Source organism: Trachemys scripta, chromosome 8, assembly GCF_013100865.1.
Source record: "Trachemys scripta elegans isolate TJP31775 chromosome 8, CAS_Tse_1.0, whole genome shotgun sequence".
In the NCBI taxonomy this organism is placed as follows: domain Eukaryota; kingdom Metazoa; phylum Chordata; order Testudines; family Emydidae; genus Trachemys; species Trachemys scripta.
This window is the reverse complement of record NC_048305.1, coordinates 1,451,797-1,473,323: the sequence shown is the minus strand read 5'-3', so window position 1 is coordinate 1,473,323 and position 21,527 is coordinate 1,451,797. Positions and strand designations below refer to the sequence as shown.

Sequence of the window (21,527 nt, the reverse complement as noted above, 5' to 3'; positions counted from 1 at the left end):
ATCTTGGTTGAGAGTTGTATGCACAGCCAGTTCCTCGGATGCCATGGAAGGGACACCTTAGGACAGTAGTGAAGCCTGAGTTAACAGGGCCTAGTTTAACTAAAGAGTCACTGTACTGCTAGAGACGAGGTGGGCGAGGTCGTATCTTTTATTGGCCCCGCTTCTGTTGGTGGACGGTACCCGCTTTCGAGCTGCACCGAGCTCTGGGGAAGGACGCAGCGCTAAATACCAGTAGGGACAGATTGTCCACCAGAAGGGGAACTGCATGTTGGAGGTGGTCATTTGAAATGAAGTGGGCAATGGTGGGTTAGATTGTTACGCATAAAGAGTTTGAAGTGGGCAATTAAGGGTAGCAGGCAGTGTGGTGTGTTACACGAGCCATAAAACCAGTGCCCCTGTTAAGTCCGTGATGTCCAACAAAGTTAGAAATGTAAGTTGGCAGGCAGGAGCTCTGCCAGCTTTTCTGCTGCCCTAGGTGGCGGAAGGTCCCACCCCGAAATGCTGCCCCCCACAGAGGCGGGGGAAGGTCCCGCCGCCGAAATACCACCGCGGTCACCGCCCCCCAATTTGTAGCACCCTAGGCGACCACCGAGGTTGCCTAATGGGTTGCACCAGCCCTGTTGGCAGGCCTGCCTTTTGAAGATGTTTTGCAGGTTTCGAGGACAAGTATTGAAAGATCAGCTAGAGAGTGATTGCCTTGTGAAAACCCCTGGGCGATAGTGTGAGTTTGTCTTTTCTCATTTTCTGTTTGAGTTCATTTGAGAGCGTCGCTATTGTCTGGTTTCACCCACATAGTTGTTATTGGGCCATTTGATGCACCGGCTGAGGTTCAGTGTGTTGTCAGAGGCCCGGGGATCTGGAAGGTGTCTTGTGGGGGGCGTTGATCACCGTAGCAGTGGAGATATGGCTGCAGGTTTTGCATCTGTTGTTCCGTCTGGGTCTGGTGCCACTTGGAGTTGGTGGGTCCTGGTCTGTGGGGAGCCGGCTTCTGATAATGAGCTTGGCCAGGCTGATTGTTGAAGGCCAGAGGAAGGGGGTTCAGGAAAGATTTGTTTCAGGATGTGATCCCCATTGGCAACAACACTGCAAAGAGCTGTATTGCCAGTCAGTCACCCTGGAGAGAGGCTCTTTGGACACAGCTATCAACGGTCAAAAAATAAGGCAAGAGCAAATGATAACAGTGAGAGTCATTAACCACTGGAACAATGTACCCAGGGTCCCGGTGGATTCGCCGTCACTGGCCATTTTAAAATGGAGATGGGCTGTTCTGCTCTAGGAGTTATTTGGGGGCGGGTCTCTGGCCCGTGCTCTGCAGGGGGTCAGACCAGATGATCACAAGGGTCCCTGCTGGCTTTGGGAGCTAGGAACCTCTTCCCAAGCCGCTTCTCCCAGCCCTTGGCCACACTCGTTCCCTTTCAGAGCCGGGACAAACTTCCTCCTTGTCTGTTGATTAATGTGCCCGTAATAAGACGGGCTTAGCCCTCCGCTCCCAGCTGTTCTGCCTCGCCCCAGCCACGCTCCCCCAAACCAGAGCTCCCCACTCTCCCTGCACCCCAGGGGGCTGTGGAGAGAGGCCGGCGGGGGAAGGGCCCTGCTTGTCCGCCCAGGGAGGGACAGTGACACCCCCGCCGGCTGAGGCGGCCCGCCCGGGTTTTGGTGAAGGGGGGCAGGAGAAAATCTGGGCTGACCCCCCCACCCGTGCGCTCCGCAGGTCCCGGGGAGGGGGCGGGTCTCCGTGCAGCTCCGCGCAAACCCATCGCGGGGCAAACTCCAGCCAGCCCCTGCGCGCCCCGCCTTCGGGGCTCCCGGCGCCGCAGCTCGCCACCCCCGGCCGCGTCCAGCCGCCTCCGCCTCCCCTCCCGCGCCCGGGCAGCGCTGCCCCGCCGGCCGGCCGTGCCCCGCGGAGGGCGGGCGGCGGCTGCTTCCAGCGGCCCCCCCTTTGCCGGGCGGGGCGCGGGGTGCACAGACTCCGGCAGCGCGCACTCTGCCCGGCGCCGCCCGCCTCCAGCGCAGCCTCCCCGCCCGGCTTCCAGGTTCGTACCGCTCTTTGTCTGCTCCCTTCTCCGCCTTCCCCGGCCCGGCCTCCTGCCCGCCTAGGCCCGGCCTGCCGCGGGCTTCAGCACCGCGGGCGCGGACAGCTCCGTGCGCCCCGGGCGCGCTGGCCAACGGGGCCCGAGCCCTCTCCGGCAGCAGCACCCGGGAGCCGGCCTGTTGGGTCGGGTTTGGGGCCCGGCTCGCCCGGCCCCCCAGCCCCAGCCCGCAGGGCTCCCCACGCCGGCTCGGGGCGGCTCCCCCGGCTAACCCGGGGCGCAGCAGCCCCCCAGTCACGCCTCCCTCCACTCCCCGCGCCTGTTCGGAGCCGGGCGGGTTCTTCTGGGGGAGCCTTTCATTGTCCCCATGGCTCCCGAGCTGCGGGGCTGTGGAGCTGAAACAATGGGGAAAGGGGCTCCCTTCCCCCGCCCTCTTATGTAAGCGCGGTAAAGAATAGCAAGGAGAGGAGGGCGAGCTGCATCCTGGGGGTGGGGGGCGATGATGCGGGATTCCCCCGGGAACCCGCCCTCCACCCCCAGGGCAGCACTGCTGCTCCGTGCCTCTGCAACCAGGGCTTGCTAACGGGCCTGCTTCCAGCGGGATTGCTGAACCGAGAGCAGGGAAAGGAGGGGAAATCCTTGTCTCTCCCTGCAAAGAGGCCTGGGGCACTGCAGAGCTGCGAGGGGACGCTCCCCCCGAAACCCTCCTGCAATTATGTGCCGGGCTTTGGAGGGCTGGCTCCTGCACCTGCAATCAAGGCAGGTGTCTGCACTGCAAGGGGGAAGGGGCCCTGGGGGGCAATGGGGCTGTCCCATGGCTAACTGCGATTCCCTTGTGCCTATTGCAGTTAGAAGGGGTCGCTGGCAAAGGCCGTCTGACGACTGGCTCTTGCCAAGCTAAGAACAGGCAGGCCAGGATGCTGCATGCCACTCCAGCCGTGATACGATTGTGGTCTGAGCGAAAGCCGGTTGGGCCGAATAGACAGACTCCCCGAAGTCAGTGTGTTTGGCATTAGGCCCTGGGGAAGTGCAGCTGGGGGCTCTGTACACACGTCCTGCCTTTCTACAAACCAGGGCCCTAGTGAGCAAACCAGTCAAAAGGAAGCGAATTGTCCATCCCCTGCTCCATCACACATCTCCCATCATTGCTTGTGTTCTCGGCACGGGCAGCTACAGTTCCTTGGCCCAGCCAGTGAGTCCTAAACACGGACCTCGCACCTCTTACTGTAAAAGACATCTCCACTGGCCTCGTTCTTAGGCGGTTCCCTGGTATACAGCCTATATTCTCCTTTCCCTTAGTTCACCCCATTTCTCCTAGCGCTATCTCACTGACCCCCTACGCCCCCCACGGAATTCCTCTCCCTCCTTATTTAACATCTTCAGATACTACCAGGCACTCCTCCTGCCCCTCCACTCCGCCTCCAGCCAAGCTGCACCTGCACCTCATGAACCAGTCCATCCAAACCCCATTGCACTTCCCCCAGTCCCCTCTGGGAAGTGAGGAGTGGGGTGCCGAGCTGGGGGGCACATTGGGAGCCAAGTCGCAGCGTCTGGTCTTAGCAGCAGGTTGTGTGAACACACAGTGCTTTATGCAAGGTGAGCTGCCCCCCTAACGCACATGAGCAGGCCCATCGGTATCGGTGGGCTGACTTGCATGAATAAGGCAGGCAGGATTCGGCTCTGAGTTTCAGAAGGGGGGGCCTGGGGAGGGCATCTGATGCTAGGTTTCTCAGAGCTATCTGGGGGGGCTGAAGAGGTAGGGTGCAGGCTGTTAACTCAGGTTAAAAGAAGGAGGCACTTGCCCACCCTCCAGGACAGAGGTGTCAAAAACCAGTGCAAGTTCTCTGGGTTGGCAGGGCATCAGCCCATTCCTGCTTTCAGAACAGTGCGTCTCCAAACAGAACGGTACGCCAGCAGCTACGTCAGTGCTAAGCCCTGGTGTAATTACCTGAACTAGTGTGTGTTGGACGCTCGCTCAGAGTGCTAGCGCTGTCCGTCGCTATCACCAGGATAGCCGGGCCAGCGCTGGAACCCAGGGGCTCATTTTCCTGTGTAGCAGAGGCCGGAGAAAGCTCATTGAAGACAGATTGACACATAACAACATGTTTCAAAATGGTCCTTGGCTGGGGCTGAGTGTTTGTTTCTTCGATTGCCTTGCGCGATAGCATTACTATTGCAATGATCCCAACTAGACACAGCTATTAACACCTCCCAGAGGTGGATGAGAAACGCAGTTCGCACCTTAACTACGCCTAGTGTTGATTTGCCGCCCTTGGCAGCCACGCTGATTGAGCAGCCCCAATGCTCTTTGTCAAGGATCTCTGCACGGGAAAGGAAAAGAAATGTCATCACAATTTCAAATCATGAGACTCCTCAGCGGAGATCAGGGCTCCCATGTGTTAGGAACGGTGGGCAAAGTAAGAGACAATCCAAAGAGCTCACAGTTGAAACAGACAAAGGCAGGAGCCAAATAGAGGTGAAGGGACTTGCCCAAAGCACGCAGCAGGTCAGTGGCAGGAGTAGAGGCCAGATCCTCGGATCCCCTGGCCAGTGCCCAGCCATGAGGCCAGACTGCCTCCAGGGAAGTTTATATTCTTTAGAAAGCAGCAAAAGGTTCAGGAGGAACCAACCCCTTCAATTCCTTGTTGCAATGCATTATGTTGTGTTATCGCTGTGAGCGCCTCAAGGCAGAGCGTGTGTTTGTACAGCATCTAGCGCAGGGGTTCTCAAACTGGGAGGCAGGACCCCTCAGGGGGTCACAAGGGTATTACATGGGGGATTGCGAGCTGTCAGCCTCCACCCCAAACCCCGCTTTGCCTCCAGCATTTATAATGGTGTTAAATATATAAAAAGGTGTTTTTAATTTATAAGGGGGGGTCGCTATGTGAAAGGGGTCACCAGTACAAACGTTTGAGACCTGCTGATCTAGCACATCTGGGCCCTTGTCCCCAGCAGGTCTCTTGGGTGCTACCATGTTATCAGTATGAAATAAGAATGAAGGTAACGAGGAGTCCGGTGGCACCTTAAAGACTAACATCTGAAGAAGTGGGTTATTTACCCACGAAAGCTTATGTCCAAATAAATCTGTTAGTCTTTAAGGTGCCACGGGACTCCTCGTTTTTGCGGATACAGATTAACACGGCTACCCCCTATTACTTGGTAAGAATGAAGGTGTGACCTGAGATTCTTATCAGCCAGCCGGATCACTTGGCTTCCTCCACTCATTTCCTAGTGTATAGACAACACAAACCTTTTTAAGAAGAAAAAAAACCCCTGAGAACTTCAGGTACAAGCTGGTGTTTAAAGTCAGAGTTTTCAGCACAGATGAGAAGTCAGGCAAATGGAATGACTGCTCCCGGAAGTGTCCTTGGGAGAGACGCAGGGAGCTGAAAGGATATTCGTCCCTGCTGCTTCATGTCTCTTTTATTGGCTTTGCAAAGTGCCCAGCATTGGCCAACCTCTGTTCCCATAGAGCTCAGTGGGGCTGCCTAAGGTAGTGAGTGCCAGCAGCCGGGCAGCTGTTCAGAACATCTGCACAGTTTGGAACTTTCATTAGCCAATGGAGGCTGCCTCTGTGCCGCCCTCTTCCTTGCTCTGTATATTCCACAACACCCTAGAGAGGCTAAATCCTGAATACCAGGCAGTTCATTGCCTGGGAGTCTCTCAGGTGAGACCTTAACCCGTAGCTTTTGTCTGCTGTATGTGGCTGTTCATGATCCCAGGGCACTTTTGCATAAGACTTGCTGCTTGCCCATTGTCTTTGTCCAATTTCCATCTCCCTGACATCGTTGCCCTGTGAGTTTGTGGTCACTGCTCGGCCCCAGAGGTGGCTGCATTTAAGTGGTGTTGAATGTACAAAGTTTATAAAGTGCTTTGAGATCCCTCCAGATGAAAGGGACTAGAGAAATGTGATAGGTTCATATAAACATATGCACCCTATCACAAATGCCTGTGAGAACTATTTGATATTCTCCATTCAGTCCCTTGACATCAATGCACAGCTGTAAATTGGGGGCAGGTTTCAGGCCAAGGATGGGCTGGATACGGGGCGGGCAGATGGTGTGTTTTAATTGGAAGCCATTTCCCCAGAACTTAGCTGATCTTTGACCCTCTTTCCCAGACCCGAACGCTCCAGCTGTTGTGGAACTCACAGCTGATGCTGCCGCGCTGGGAGAGCTTTGTTCTGCCCCCAGGGGAAGCGTTTTGTGGAGATGACTGGCATGAAAGACCCTGTGCAAAGTCTTCCTGCCTGTGTGGTTCGGTTCGCCCCTTTTCCTCGCTCACATCTCCCTGAGCTGAATTTTTTAAAAATGCAGAGGTTTTAAAAGACAAACACACCCTGCTTTAAAGAGCGGTTGCCCCGGGGGCGGGAAGAGGCAGCAGCCGGCAGGTCCCTAGGGACAATGAAAGGAACCTGGGAGGTAGGTATCATCTTCTGTAGCGCTGCTACATGCACAGTAATTTGACCTCCTACAGATGAAAGTGGCGGGAGCTGCAATGGAGTCTTCTCAGTAACCCAATCTGTGGCTGTGCCCGGCTCGTTAATGGTGTCTCCTGCCTGTGGGAGTGTAACACCTCTTCCCTGCTCCTTAGTGCGTTTTCAAAGTGCGGCCTCCTATCCATTAGAGCCATTGCTCCTCTGAAGTAGCTTTTGAAACATGTTTTCCCTCCGCTCCCTTGGGTCATTTGTTTATCTACAATTTGCTGAATCTCCCCCCTTCCCCCGGTTGGTTGCTGTATTACAGAGGAATATTTCACTTCCCGGGGACCTGGCTAACCCTGAGGAAACATCGGCCTGGCCCCTCACTCTGGGCATTTGCTGTTTCTCTGCCCTCTTTCGGCTGCTTTGAGTTGCTAAAAGCCCTGGGAGATTTCTCCATAGCATTCAGGGAACCGGTTGGCGGGTGATGTCACAGTGCGTTGCCGCGGTAATGGCCATGATGTTGCTAGGACACAGTGATGATGCGCTCTTGCAACAAAGCGATGAAGGAAGAGAGGCGCCAGCTCCGGATTGGTCCTGGAGACCCCCAAAACTCCTCCCCTTTTCCTTAAAGGTGACTTTAGGCCTGGCTGAAGGTGGTGGATTGCCAACCCTGGAGTCTGAGTCCCTTTGCTTGTCCCCAGCCCAGGCAGCACCAGGGCGAGGTTCACACACACACCCCACCTCCCAGGAATCTACCTTAGCTCTGCCCTGGAAGGGCCACTTCTGGGGTGAGAGGGGCAGTGGGGAGAAGGGGCCAGTCAGTGGCTCCTGCAGTGATACCACTTCCATCCCGGAGTCCCCATCAGCCCCCGTCCCTCGTCCCATTCAGGGCTCCCTTCCCGGCCAAGGCTCCCCGCGGTTCTCCCAGTCCGCACCTCTCACCATGCACCCCGACAGGCCACCGCCTCCTTTCTTGTCAGCTGAGGGTGACTCATTTCCATTCCCATCAGCACCTGCTGCCCCTCCCCGCCCATCCCCGCAACAGCCAGAGTCCCCCCTGGATAACCTGAGATGCCGTCTCCTCGTAAGGGACTGAGCACCATATCTGCAGGGCCTCCAGCCCTGCCACCCCAGGGAGCATGTGAAAGCAACAGCCCATAGGCACCTTGGGGCTGAAAACCTGCTCCAGGAACCACAATCCCATTTCCACTTTCCTGGTGCTCAAAAGCCCATCAGCTCTGGCAGGTGTTTAATACGGCTCTGTCGCCGCGCAGAGCAAAGGCTGCTGTGAGAGTGCAGGTCCCTGGGGCCATGCAGCCACGCTGCTCTTACCGCTCGGTGCTTGTGCATATTGTCACTCCGCAGAAAAGCTGCCAGTTGCTTCTGGGTCATTTACACTCCAGGGCCTAGTTCCTAGTGATCTAAGGCGCCTCCGTTTTGGGGGCCCCAGCCTGGGACACCACAAAGGGGCTGAGCATCTGCCCTTGGGAAATCACGGCCCCCCTAAGGACTCAGCCACCCCAATCATTGGCCACATGGGAATGCGAAGGCCGAGGCTCCTCGCTTATCTTCCATGACTGGCTGCTGCAGACGGCCCCTTTGGTGTCTTGAGTCGCTCCATCCCCCCCACCAGGGAGCCTCCCTGCAGAGAGCTCGGCCTTGCTTCTGAGCGTCATGTCATAACACATGTCACACTGATAGGAGGAGACACAAAATGATTGCTCCAAACACCTGTGCTAGCTGCAGTGGCTGTGCAAGCAGGAGAAACTGTCAACACCCTGATTTAGGCCTTGTGCCAACACAGCTTCCCCCGGCCTGGCCTCGGAGCCACAAGATCTGTGCTACGCCCCAGCTTTTAAACAGTCCCTTGGAAGACCCCCAAGGGGTCCCACTCTTCCGTCAGGGTAGGCCTTGTGGCCTCACCACCTCAGGCTGCGCCGCCTCCGGCTTCAGCCCGTGAGCTCTGACCGGCAAGCCCAAGTGAGACAGACCCCAGTCAGAGACTGTTACACTCCTCGGGGACCTCAACAAGTATCTGTAGTGACATCGGGCAGCAGCTTCAAAGCAGAGGAGGGTTTATGAGTCAGCTGGAAGGCAGCACTGGGAGTGTAGGTTAGCACAGAGAAATAAAGGTGAGAACAGAGTCCAGCTGGCCAAACCGGAGCAACCCGCTGCAATCCACTCGAGTGCAGGCTCCGGTGAGAACAGCTCAGCCTCTTCCAAAAGCCCACTCTGATCCCGGTGCCCTGACACCTCCCAGTCTGGCATCTGCTTCCCTTCCCTCCTGAGAGGTGGGGAAACCTCCTTCCTCTCGGTGGTTGGTTGCTAGGCGTCAGCGTTCTGCCCCTCGTGGTTTTCATTGTCTTCTCGGATTTTCCATCGCTCTGGGTGGGCCTCAGCCAGTCCTGTAATGACCCATTCTGTCCTCCCCAGACCAGTAGTGACACCCCCACCCCCATGTCTCTTGCACTTCCCCACAAACAAGCTCAGGCCAGGTCTACACTCAAAAGTTATTGGTCCGGGGTGTGAAAAATCCCCACCGCTGAGGGCTGTAGCTGTGGACAGCGCTATGTCAGTGGGAGGGCTTCTCCCGTCGCTATAGCTACCGCCTCTCGGGGGGTGGCTTAGCTACCCCAACAGTAGGAGCCTCTTCACCCAGCCACGGCAGTGTTTTAGGTGGAGACTTGCCCCGTAGCACACACAGGATTCATAAAAAGTAGTACCCAAAAATTCCCATTTTGTCACACCTGTCTCCCACTGCTGGTCACAAACGCCTCTTCTTCTTCGGCTGTCCCTCGATGCGAGGGTGATGTCTGCCAAGGGGGTTCATTGGTGGGTTTTAAGTGGCTGAGGAGGCCAATTCGTGCCCTGCAGATTTTCCCACAGAAGTGACAGGTGTGATCTTGGAGGAGACGTAGTTGTTGGCTGGACTGTTGTGCCCTTTCTTTCCTCCTGTGTCGCTTCTCTGTCTCATGAGCACGTCTGTTCTCCTCAAAGTGACCTGTGGCTTGGTGTGTGGTGTGGTGCCACCGTGTTCTGTTCCGCGCCAAGTCCTCCCAGTTTGTTGGGTTGATATCTCCCTTTTTAAGCTGTACTTTCAGTATGTCTTTGAAACGCTTCCGCTGCCCTCCGCGAGCCCTTCTTCCCTGACTTAATGGAGAGAAGAGCACTTGCTTCGGGAGACGAGTGTCAGGCACACGTACACAGCGGCAGCCCAGCGGAGTTGGTATTTCATGACCAGTGCTTCTATACTGCTGGTGTTGGCTGCAGAGAGAACGCCGATGTTAGTGCGTCGGTCTTCCCAGCTGATCCTGAGAATCCCCCCGAGGCAGCGCCGCTGGAACCACTCCCGCCGCTTGAGATGGCGTCTGTAGGTGACCCGGTCGCACACCCATAGAGAAGGGTGGGGATGACAACTGCCTTGTGAACCGGGATCTTGGTACCTGTTTGCAGATCCCTCTCACTGAAGACTCGTTTGAGCAGTCTTCCTGTCACAAACACTGAAAGCCCCAAGGAAATTCCCAGACAAAAAACTTCATGCAGTTGGCATTAGAGTTGGAAGGACCTCTCCGTGACATACAGGAGTTGTTTTTATTTTTTAAAAAGCAACAACATTCTTGTTATGTTTTTTAAACTAACAATAGTGTTATTATTTTAAAAACGATGTTTAGAAAGCCAGGACAGTCAGAGTCAATATTAAATGTCAAAGAAACCCAAGTATTTGAAAGTCTGCAAATCCATGATGGTTAAAGCACCCAAACTGATTTAACTCTGCCCTGGGGGGAACCAGCAATGGGGGGAACCCCAAGGCCATCACTAAACATTGTTTCTCTTCATCTCTGAGAGAAAAGCCAGGCTGCTCTCCGCTCAATCATAGCATGGTTGTGCTGGCTTTTTACAAATCTCTGCTCAGCCCTGTCGCCTCCTGACAGCCGTCATTCCTCACACATCAGTGAGGTCCCAGGTGCCACCAGTTAGACAAGTGTAATTGAACACTGAACTAGTAATAACAGCAAATGCAATTCTCCTAGGGCCAGGCCATTAAATTAGAGCATTTCACCAGAAAAGCGCCAAGTCCGTGCAGTGATGCAGCACCATCCCTAGTGCTCGCCATGGGGGATATTTGGGCCAGGGCAGGGAGATCCCCAGTTAAGATGGGCTGCAATGGGAGACAGTGGGACTTACAGCCAGGCAACTTACCTAGCTTGAAACGGGTGAAGCGAACCCAGTGCCAAGCTCCCGTAGTGCGGGCCCCCTTCGTAAGCGGGAGGCATGAGTCTGGAAGCGCTCTAAGAGCTGTGCTGGGGGTGCAGCTTCTCAGTGTCATGCCCACTAGCTGGGCGATGCGGCAGCTCCTGTAACATGCGGCGTGGGGCGCGTTCCCTGGGAAAGCAGAGGGTGGGCAGAGGTGAGGTTGGCAGCGGTGCTGTCCCTGCAAGAGCAGCCACCCTGCCACGCTAAGTCGTGCTGTCCCTTCTTCAAGGCCTCAGAGAAAGACCTTGATCCCAAACTCCCCCGTCTCCCAAGGAGTCGGAAGGGGAGCAATGCGGGGAGGGGCTGCAGCTGTTACCGCCGGGGCTGAGGGGGAGGGCAGCCGTCCGAACACAGCAGCTCCACACTTCCAAGGTTCTGCTTTCCTTTGAATGGAATCTGAACTCCGGCGCCAGGCTCTTGTCAGGGCCTTTCCGCGGGCTCGAGGCTAACCCCAGCTTAGCAGAGTGCTCTGGGGCGGGGGACGTTCCCTCTGACAGAGGGCGAGAGAGTGGGGTGGGCCAGGGTAGTAGATCCCTGGCATAGGGAGAGCCCAGTTCTCTATCTCCAGGAAGGCACAGATATTGACCTAGGAGAAGGAGGGGGCTCAGTATAAAGGGGGGGTCCCCCCAGTGCCGGGGACCTGTGCCTGACAGGGTGGCTGAGGCAGAGAGGCTGGGGGGGGGCATCCTGAGGGAGACAGCACGAGGTGGGAGCCACATGTGCTCTGGAGCCTACTGCTGCCCCTGGGCCGCTTTGCGCGCAGTGTGAGTGACGCTCCTGCCATGGCATGGAGCGGGCGGATCTGTCCCAGCTCCCCTCACCCTGTCCTCCCCTTCTCTCCTCTCTAGGGCGCCGGCTGCCCCTGACATGCTCTGCCCCAGCGAGGAGGAGCCGTCGTGTTAGTGCCCCGGACGCCTGGCTGGAGAGACAAGGAAAGGTAGGCGCAGCAGCTTCCCCGATCCCGTGTGTGCTCCCCTGCGCTGCATGCACCTCTCCGGCCTGTCGCTGGCACCTCGCTCGCCCTCCCTCGGGCTGGGGGAACCAGCCTTCTCCCTGCAAACCTCTTTCCCGGCAATGACCCAACAAGCACAAATGCCAGGAAGCGAGGTGCGGTCGGCTGCCAGGGCAAGCGCAGTGCCCCGGGGGCTGGCGGGAACCGCAGAGGTGTTGCCTGCACGCAGAGCTCAGCAAGGAAACTACAGAGCAGCCGCCCCGGACGAAATCAGTGGTGGGGCTCTGGGCTCCTGGGAAACCTGGGATCCCTTCTCCTTCTCTCCTGGGGATGGGCAGCGGGGCTGGGACCTCGCCCCAAGGCTGAGGGCAGAAGAATTAGGGTGTTTTCTATGCACACAGCACGAGGGCTGGGCAGAAACGGGGAGTTCCCCTGGACATTTTTTGACTTTTCATTGAAAACCTCCAAACTGAAATATTTGGGGCCCAAAACTGCTGAAAACTAAAAACGAAACAAAAAGAAAGGGGGGAAGGGCAGTTTTCTGACACAGTCAGTGATTTGCAAGGAAAGTGACACTTGGTGGGGAAAAGAATCATGTACTCGAAAGCCAGTCCCGGTTAAAAACAAAAACAAAAAAAGATTTAATGGGAAACTTCAGGCCAGTCGTGGTGGGCAGCAGTGAGGGATTGAGGGATGGCCGGATTGGATCAGTGCCTGGGCTTGTCTAGCCCAGATCCCAGCTCCCACAATGCCCAGCACTGAGAGCTGCAGAAGAAGGTCTAAGAACCCACCCCAGCAGCGGGGGATATTGGAGATTGACACCCCTTGAAGCAGGTGATCTAATCGCCCTGCCAGGATGTTTGTCCTGCGTTATAATATCCATAGAAACAGCCAATCCCTTTTGGGATCTCGTTAAGTTCGTGGCCTCCAGTGAGCTCGGCATTTACCCGCCTACCTCCCCCTTCCCTTGTCCATGGGTCTCCCTTTCTCCATCTAGGTATGGTACTGTGCCCATCATTGTAGTATCTGACCATCCCTCCCATGGTCATGCTACTGCCTTTGCAAACTGTGCCATTCCTCCTGCACCATCCTGCTCCCCCCTCCCCCGTATACCTGGTACTTACCAGGCCCCATTCCCCTGGTATGTGAGAGCACAACCCGTAGTGTATTTCTCCCTGCACCCCCCAGGGCTCTGGCCCTGCTAGCATCCCCATTTCCACAGAAGCCGAGAAAGACTAAGGGCTGGATGTTACACTCCTAACATCTGCATAGGCTCCTAACTTCCACTGATTCCCATAGCAGTTAGGCTCCGGGCCGCAGGCTAGCACGCCGAGCATTAGCCAGCCTTCCTCTCCATGCAGCTGGCAGCCTGGCGCCAGTCCTCCTGGCAGAATTGCCACGCCTTGGCATGTGGTGGAAGCCGTCCTGAGGGGGCTCTGTGCTACCTGCACTGCCCCTGGGGGAAAACACTGGCAGGACATGGCTTCTGGTGGCATCAAAACCAAAGTGTGTCCCAACCCAAAGCTCAGCTCCCAGGGTTCAGCTCAGATTCAGGGACCGTGCTCTGATGGGGCAGGGGGGTTGGCCAGGGGTAAGACAAGAAGGGCCTGGCAGTGATCACTCCTAGCTCTGCTGGCAATTTGCCGTATGGTCCCGGGCAAGTCACTGCCTGTCTTTCTGTGCCTCAGTTTCCTCACCTGCAAAACGGGGATAATTGCAGCAGCCCCGTGAGGTTCCCGCGAGGGTGAGGCGGAAGATGGCCAGGGCATGTGGCAGCCCCATTCCCATTTGGATGCCCACTGGCAACCAAAATCGAGCAGGAACCGTGCATCCGCCTCCCAGCAGGCAGCTTGGACAATCTCAGCCTGAGTCATTGGTAATGTTTGCAAAGCCCTTGGAAATCCTCTTGTGCAAAGCAAGGTACAGACACAAAAAGGGGTGTCAAGCAACCGAGCTGCGGGCCAGGGTGGGCTAGGTGAACTAGGCGCTTTATCCCCACCCTTCCCCGAGGAGTCTTCTGGATTGTTGCTTTTCCACAAAAGCAGATCTCAAAGCCTGGCTGTTGATGTTGGTGGGTGTTTGAAGCCTCTCAGGGCTGGTTGGGGACCGGAGGGGTGGGCCAAGGGGTGGGAGAGGAGCTCTGCAGTGCAAGGTCTCCAGAGAGACCCTTTGTCGGATGCGGAGAGATAAGTAAGTGGCTCCTGGTATTCTGCTCACAGCTCCTTCTCTGACTCCTCTGCAAGGCATTGTGCGTGTGTGTGTGCGCCTGCCATAAATATTGATGGGCTGGCCACGGGGCAAGCGTGCATCTCTAGACCGCATTAGGGATATGAATGCCATAAGAACTGCTGTGTGAGTAAGGCCAGGAGAAGCCAGGGCACTGATGCTAACATTGGGGCTGAACGTGTTACGGCTCTTTGATGGAAAACGGAATTTATACCATGGGGGGGAGGGATGAGGAAAGAACCTAGAAGAAACCTGTAAAGTCAGAAACCCGTTAAGAGAATCCTCCGTACCTGCAGCAATTCCAGATCCGCAACCTGAGCTTAGCAGGGAATTTCCGAGAGAACTATCTGCTCAAAGAACCCACTTCCTGTGCAGCAAAGCCCAGGCAGGAAAAACACCGAGGGGCTGCAGTCTTATCTGTTTAATAATGCATGGCACAGACAGGCAAGGCGCATGCTGCTCTGTAAAAGCCATGAGGACGAGACGTCTCCCCTCCGCTAGATTCCAGCCACGCATATCACAGGGCAATCTAGGGGTGTGTGCCAGTCAAACCCAGGTCACTTCCTAGGCTCGGCACCGATATGGCTGATTCCCCTGGAGCAGTGTGCAGAGGTTCCTGGTGCCACTCGCCTTTACCCCGCAAGGAAGGGGTGTGCAAAAGGGTGATGCCAGGCAGGCAGAAATCTCCCATTTCTCTGGTGTGGGGACAGCCCTGAGCATACGCAGCAAATCCAAGGGAATCAATTACACAGCGATTACAGGTGACGCAGCAATGACAGGGTTTGCTTCACTGATCACCATGGAACCTGCCCGTGGGTTTCAAGGAGAAAAAGTATTAATAATAGAGAGTATTAATGAGAATAATGATTCTTAATTTCATATGTATATGACAGCAGCACTCAGCGACTCCAGTCAGGGTCAGAGCCGTGTTGTGCTGGGGGCTGTGCAAAGGCAAATAGAGACCCGGGCTCTGGATGACCCCACTACCTTCCACTGGGGTCAGTGACGTGTGTTATTCATTAGCAGCCCCAGTCAGGGAGCAGGGTCCCACAGCGCCGGGCGCTGCACATCCACAGACCCAGGAGCTCCAAGGCGCTTCCACCTAAGGCTCAAAGGAGAGACAACGGGTCGATCTAGGCTTGGAGGAGCGTAAAGGACTAGTGAGATGACGAGCAGCAGGCCCAGTGCCCCAGCTGCCAAGTCACTGACTTTGGTTTGCAGGCATCACAACAGAAGAGCGTGTGATAGGATTGCCAGGCCTCCAAGATTGGCCGGGCGTCTCCAGGAATTAAAGATTAATCTTTAATTAAAGATTCTGTTATGGGATGAAATCTCCAGGAATACGTCCAACCAGAATTGGCAACCATAGTGTGTGTGATTGCCCAGGGCCGGGTATTATTGTATACACGGGGAATCAAAGGCATAGAGGTCATGTGACTCACTCCCGGTCGCAGGCGTGAGAGGGACAGCTGGGAATAGAACCCAGGAGTCCTGACTTCCACTTCTCTGTTCTAATTTAGTCATGGGACAAAGCAAACGAGTGTTTGTGTCTGCTCAGCCTTTCAGGGCCTCACTGCAGATCGATGGTGTCGCTGGTGACCCCAGACACCAAGTATCCCAGAGGGCAAAGCAGGTTCCTCCTGGCTGCTATCGGTGTCGCAACCCGAGCAGGCGGAGTCAGGGGAGCAGAACTGAGTGGCTCTGAGGAGGGGAATGAAATATGGACCCCTCCAGGGGCTGTAAATCTACACCACATGCCTGGGCTTCCCAGGAGATGTTTGATGCTTCCTGCTTCCAGTCGGGCTGTGAGTCCCCGAAGGGCAGGCCCGGGTATGTCAGACCTTCTGACGAACCCCAACTCGCTCAGTGCAGGGCGGAAACCTGCCCCCAAACACTGCACGGATCCTTAGACTCCAGGCCAGAAGGGACCAGCCTGAGCATCTCGCCCCACCTCCTGCACAGCTCAGGCCAGAGATGCTGCCCCAGGGCTGCCGAACCCTCTGCTTTAGCATCAGTTCAGAAAACGGGCCAGCAGCAGCAGCAGGGTGGCGAGGAAGGACCCGCACGCCCATTTCGGCTGCTGCAGGATTGTCCGAATCGCCCGTGTTGACCGGCTCTTTTCCCCACTCCCCAGGATGCACTGGTTCACAGACACTCTGGAGCTGAAGTATGTGGTTTAAGTGATCAGTTCACTGAAACAGGGCCCAGCCTAGGGTTAAGTGTGAGCGCACCCCCTCATTCAGGTGCTCGCCTTAACGACATTGTAACCAAGTTATTCATTATTTATTGTAGAAACACTTTCCTGCCTAGCACTAAGATTTACTTGCTAACCCAGTTGTTTACCTGATTGGACGGTTCACTAGGTTGTTCACCTGATCAGGTCGCTGGCTCCTGGCTGTTCGCTTTCCTTGCCAGACAAATCAGGTGTCTTTTCACGTGTCCCAACACCTGAAATATCCATTCTACACAGTACAGCCCAGGATGGCCTCTACAGGTGTCTAACATGCCCCGCACCGTGTGCAAACACAACTCGGCCCTGGCTCCGGGTGGGATGTCACTCCACAAAATCTCTATCAGAGTCAGTTACGTTGCTGCTGCTGCTGCCACGTCTCTCTGTCTCTCACTGACAAATCACCGGCTCAGACTGAAACAGAGCAGCTGGGGGATTCTTTATTACCCCTAACCAGGAATGAAGCTGGTGATCTCCCCTGCCTGCTCACCCCTCGCAAGGGTGCCCCTCCCTTCCCCCAGCAGCTTCTCCTATGTCTCAGAAACGGGAACACACAGACCCGGAATCAGCCAAACAATCGTCCAGGCTGTTCCGACAATGATTTACAAACAGTGCCTGCGAGCAGCATCTCAGGAAACACACACATCAATAATTGAGCAGGGTGCCATATGGTGCCGCTGCTCTCCCCGTGGCCTGGTCTTCCTATGCCGTAGCCCGGCAGCAATGAGCCACGCAGCAGAAAACCCGAGCCGACTGCCAGCACAGGCACCTGGGGCGACAGAAACACGACTCGGAAGGGGGAGCCCAGCCCAGCGCCCCGGAGCACACTGCCTGCCCCATGGGAAACAGGCCCTGGCAGCAAAGCAAAGGGGGAGGGTGGGTTGTGTCTTTCCACGGTGAGAGACATTTGCTATTGCCGATAATTGGGGGCAGGTCTCTGGCCGGTGCCGTCCCAGAGTCAGACTCAGCACAATGCTCCCCTCTGGCCTTGGAATCTACGAAGGGGGCAACCGCCCCGTTAAAAACCAGCAGCCAGTTCCTGCCATCGGCCTGAGCAGAAAGCAGCTAGTGGGGCCAGGCCTGGCTCCGTATATTACACTGAAAGCAAACGTCCATCTCTCTCTCAGCCTGCCGTCCCTACTAAACCCCGGTCCTGAAGTGGGACCTACAGGGGCAGCTCCACAGGAATCTGCCCAGGTGGTTGGATGGCAGGACGGGGGTCTCTGTACTGAGATCAGTGAGATCTTTGCCAGGGGGAAGGGCCCTCGGGGTTCGGCCTGGCTGGCAGAGAGACCTGGTAACTGGAGCTAACAACAGGGAAGTGAAACTCCCTGAGCCCTGTCTACACTACAGCCTCCCCCACTGCTGCCGCTGGGAAAACGTCACCGGTGCAGTTACTGGGGAGACCAGTCCATGCATTGTCTTCTCCCGCAAGCCAAGGAAAGTCAAGCAGCAGGTTGGTATTGGCTAGTGACGCAGCTCATTATACAGAGGACTGCAATTCCTGGTAGCCAATGGACAATTTGTGCATCAAATAATTTACATATGTGCCCCAGTGTATTCTGGGTAATAAGAGCCACATATTTGGGAAATCTGGTTGCCTGTGTTTACTCTGAAGCCTGCAAATAACCTTGGGAAGGCAAAGCGTGTGCTGGAACAGCTGTGGTTGGATGGAAGGCAGTTAGGTGCTGACAACTTGTGAATTGGTGTTCCCTCTGCATGGGAAGAGCGCTGCTCCCCGCAGCCAGCTGTCTGTAGGGTTCTGGGGCTGTGCTCAGGAGTTGGTGAGTAGCTACAGAAAGTTTTGGATAACAAGATTCTTGGTTTCTGTGCCCAGCTCAGCCCAGGAGTTGTGTGTGAATTGGGATAAGCCACTTATACTTTCTGAATTTGTTTCCCTATCTGCAATGTGGGGGATAGAAATCCCTTGGCTGCCTTTGGGAGGCCAGGTGTGGTGTCGGGGTAGCTGCTTCATGTCCTTACTGCTGCTCTTTCAATTGTTCGGAGCTGCAGCTTTGTCATGCACCCAGCAATGCAGCCAGATGCTGTTGTCGGAGCTTCCAGGCTGCCGGTTTGGGTTAATCTCAAGCATTGCAGTGGATTTGGTTTGTGCTAAGAACAGGAGAGTCAAACTTGGAATGGGGGCTCCTGGGGCAAAGCAAAGAGGAATAAAAAGTGAGGTAATGATTGCTGAGAGCGCTGGCCTTCCCTGGGTCGGGTGCACGATGGCAGAGCTGTCTGGAGTGGGAAAGCTGCAGGCATCCGCACAGGTGTGGGCCAGGGGCAGTCCTAGTACTGGGATAGTGGGGGGAGGCTGCAGGTTGGGACCAAGGGGTGTCGGCAGAGTTGTGTCTGGGATGTCCAGTACTGGAATAGCGGGGAGCTGGGGGCCAGGAGGGCATCAGCCGAGCTGTATGTGGGGAGCCCAGGGCTGGGATAACGGGGGGCTGCAGGTTGGGATTGAGGGGCCCCAGCCGAGCTGTATGTGGGGAGCCCAGGGCTGGGATAACGGGGGCCTGCAGGTTGGGATTGAGGGGCCCCAGCCGAGCTGTATGTGGGGAGCCCAGGGCTAGAATTGCAGGGGGTCAGGGTCCAGTGGAGGCAGCTTGCATGGGGTGCTAGTTCCTGACTCAGCCACCTCAGTCCTCCCGCATACTCCAGGAACAGTAAAATCCCTTCCCCGCCTCCCATCCCCCGCTTGTAAAGGCAGTGCTGCAGTGTTGCTTTTAGCAGCACTCACGGGCATTGCAAGCCTCGCTGAGCTCCCCCAGACCAAGGCCTTTCCCCCAATCTTCAGGGTGTGCAGGCCCCCCTCTCCCTGCGGCCTGCGCTGCGAAGGAGTTTGCATTCGAAGACAGGCTCTTCTGCATGCTAATTCTGGAGTTTGCTCTTTTTACGGCCCCATGAAGTAGTAGTGGGGTGTGTGGGTGTGTGTGTGTGTGTGTGTGTGTACACGCACAAGAGGGTAGCTGTTTGTTTCCCTGAAGAGGAGCCCGCTCGGATGGGCGGTGCGGGCATGCATGCCTGTTCATTGGAGGGTGCTTGTGTGGTCTACACTTTTGTGCAGTTGGAAGCTTGGGCAGGTGCCCTGGTTGCTGAGTGCCAGGCTGGAGGGGTGGCAGAGGCGCCCTGCGGGAGTTCCCCAGATTCACCCGCTGGGGAAGGAAACACAACGTCCCTGCGGCTGGTCTCACCCCATCCTTTTGCTGGGGGCTGGCCTCGGTTCCTGAAATCAGAACAAATCAACTCAAGCTACTGGGTAACGACTCCGCTCGCCCGCCAAGGCCCCTCTAGCTGGGGAATGGAGAGGCTACACACCTTTTCCCTAGGGTAGCCTCCTCTGCACCCTTCCCCAGTGCTTCTATAACCCCGTCCAGACCAGCTGTGGCACCAAATAACCCGCGAACATGCCAGAGCGCCTGGACGCCACGCAGGTAGGCCCATGGCTGGCTTGTTGCTTACCCAAGGAGCTCTGTGGGTTGTGCTGGGTAGCGGCGTGACCTGTAGCCCTGGGGGATGGTTCCTGATCTGTATGGGACAGGTCCTGCTTACCATACGTCCCCAGGCTGGGCCCCGGCTAGCCCCGGCCCCTCTGTGACTGGTCCAGCCCTCAGCAGCACAGGAGTGAATTCAGCGTGCTCCTACTGGCCGGCGTCTCCCATCGGGGGCTTGGCGTTTCTTGTCAGGCCTCGGGATAGAAGCAGCAGGAGACTCGCGTCCACGTCCTGGCTGAGCGGCCTCCTGGACCTCGGCAGAGTTCGCATCACAATGTCCCGGCCCACTGCAACAGCAAAGTGCCAGCGAGAGGAGCTTGGCCAGCACGGCTGCCCGGGCCGGGCGTTTCCCTGTGCTGCCAGCCACGTGCAGTCTGTCGGGGCTCTGGGAGGGGTCACTGCAGCAGACACATGGAGAGTGGCCAGTGGTCATTACAGACCCCAAGAGTCAGACTCAGGGAGGCTCTTCCCAGCTGGGTCATTAAGCCCCTGGGGCAGCCGCAGTCTGCACTGATCTGGGTCGCTTCATTGTCTGGGGGTCCAGCTCTGGCTTCAGCAGCTTATTTAGGGTGTCTGTTCCTCGTGGGGTGCGCTGGCGCACACGGCGTGGAGCTGGGGAATGAAACGCGCCTCCCCCCGTTTGTGCTGGCAGGAGAATGGGCTGCACTGGAGACTGGTGGGGGCCAAGTCTCAAGGAGAGTAAAAGCAGATCGGCCTCCAGGAGAATGGGGGGCAGTTAACCTCCAGGGGGCTGCACTGGGTTTGAAACGTGTGTTCTGGTGCATCGGGGGGCACCCCAGCTGGATGAGGGGACAGTACAATGGTGGCTTCTCTAGCACCTGGGCTCAGAACGGGTGACCAGTCGCTCGCTCCGGGTGCAGGGCTCCGACGCCCCATGAAGAGGGCAGGGTTGGAGGTCGGGTGGGAGCTCCGGGTGATCCCCTGCACAGCCGCACACCTCGCCCAAGGAGCTCGAGAGAACCGGTGTCACACGTAGGTGTCCGCAGCCACACCCGTGGTGTTCACTGGTGGCTACCAGAGGCCCAGGCCTGCCCTGCCATCCAAGGGGGGGCCTCCAGGCTGGGGTTGATGCAGAGCGGCTTGGGGTGGGCAGCCAGCCTGCCCTGCCAATGCCGTGCCAGTTTGCAGACAGAAGTCACCGCAGTCCCCAGGCCGCCAGCTTCACCAGCACTCAGACCCGGGCACTGATTAGTGAAGCCCCCCCACATCCGCTCACCCAATGGGGTGCTGGAGCCAGGCTAACACCCAACAGCAGCTCACCCACCGAGCCTGGGAAATGCTCTAAAAGCCGTCAGGCCGGGCTCTGCTTCCAGCCGCTCCAACGTCACTCCACGGACACCAAGGGAGTGACTTTGGGTTTCCAGGACTTGTCCCCTGGCATCTCCCAGGACAGGGGTGAGGTGCCTCCAGGCCTGGCAGCAAAACCCCTGGTGCTCTCAACGGCCCAGACCCACACATGTGCCAAGGGGTCAGCATGGCGCTCGTCGCGGCGCTCCCTGCCGCTGCGTGCCGAGGATGCCCGGGCTGCCGCGTCTCCGTGTGGGCGACTGACGGGGGGAACCCTCCTTTGAGGATGCCGGTGTTTGCTCTGCTCGGCGGGTGCTGGTTTGGTTTTGTTTACAAGGCTGGGTTACGCATTTTAAACAGGCTCTTCCAAAACCCAATTACCTCCAGAAGACAACCTGATAAAAGTGGCGTAAGTGGCTGTGTGGAAATCTCCTTGCGCGGCAGCCTGGGGAAAACCGACACAACAAAGCCTCTGTAAATTGAGTTAACCGCTTTTAATCCTCTTTCCAGATGAGGAGGGCTGATAATTATTTTCTGCCGCAGCTGGCAGGGCGGTGGGGGGATAAAGAACTGCCCTGCGCTAATGGGCTGCGGCAGGCCTGGAGTTCAG

General features: G+C 56.7%; 1 protein-coding gene across 1 annotated transcript in view; it reads left to right on the top strand.

The window, feature by feature from the left end:
* The first annotated feature begins 1,917 nt into the window (after positions 1-1,917).
* Positions 1,918-21,527, top strand: part of CPLX2 (complexin 2) — a 62,973-nt gene continuing 43,363 nt past the window's right edge. The window contains exons 1-2 of the mRNA XM_034779684.1: positions 1,918-2,033; positions 11,556-11,644. The gene's annotated coding sequence lies outside the window, so the exon portion shown is untranslated. The remainder of the gene's footprint in view (positions 2,034-11,555; positions 11,645-21,527) is intronic.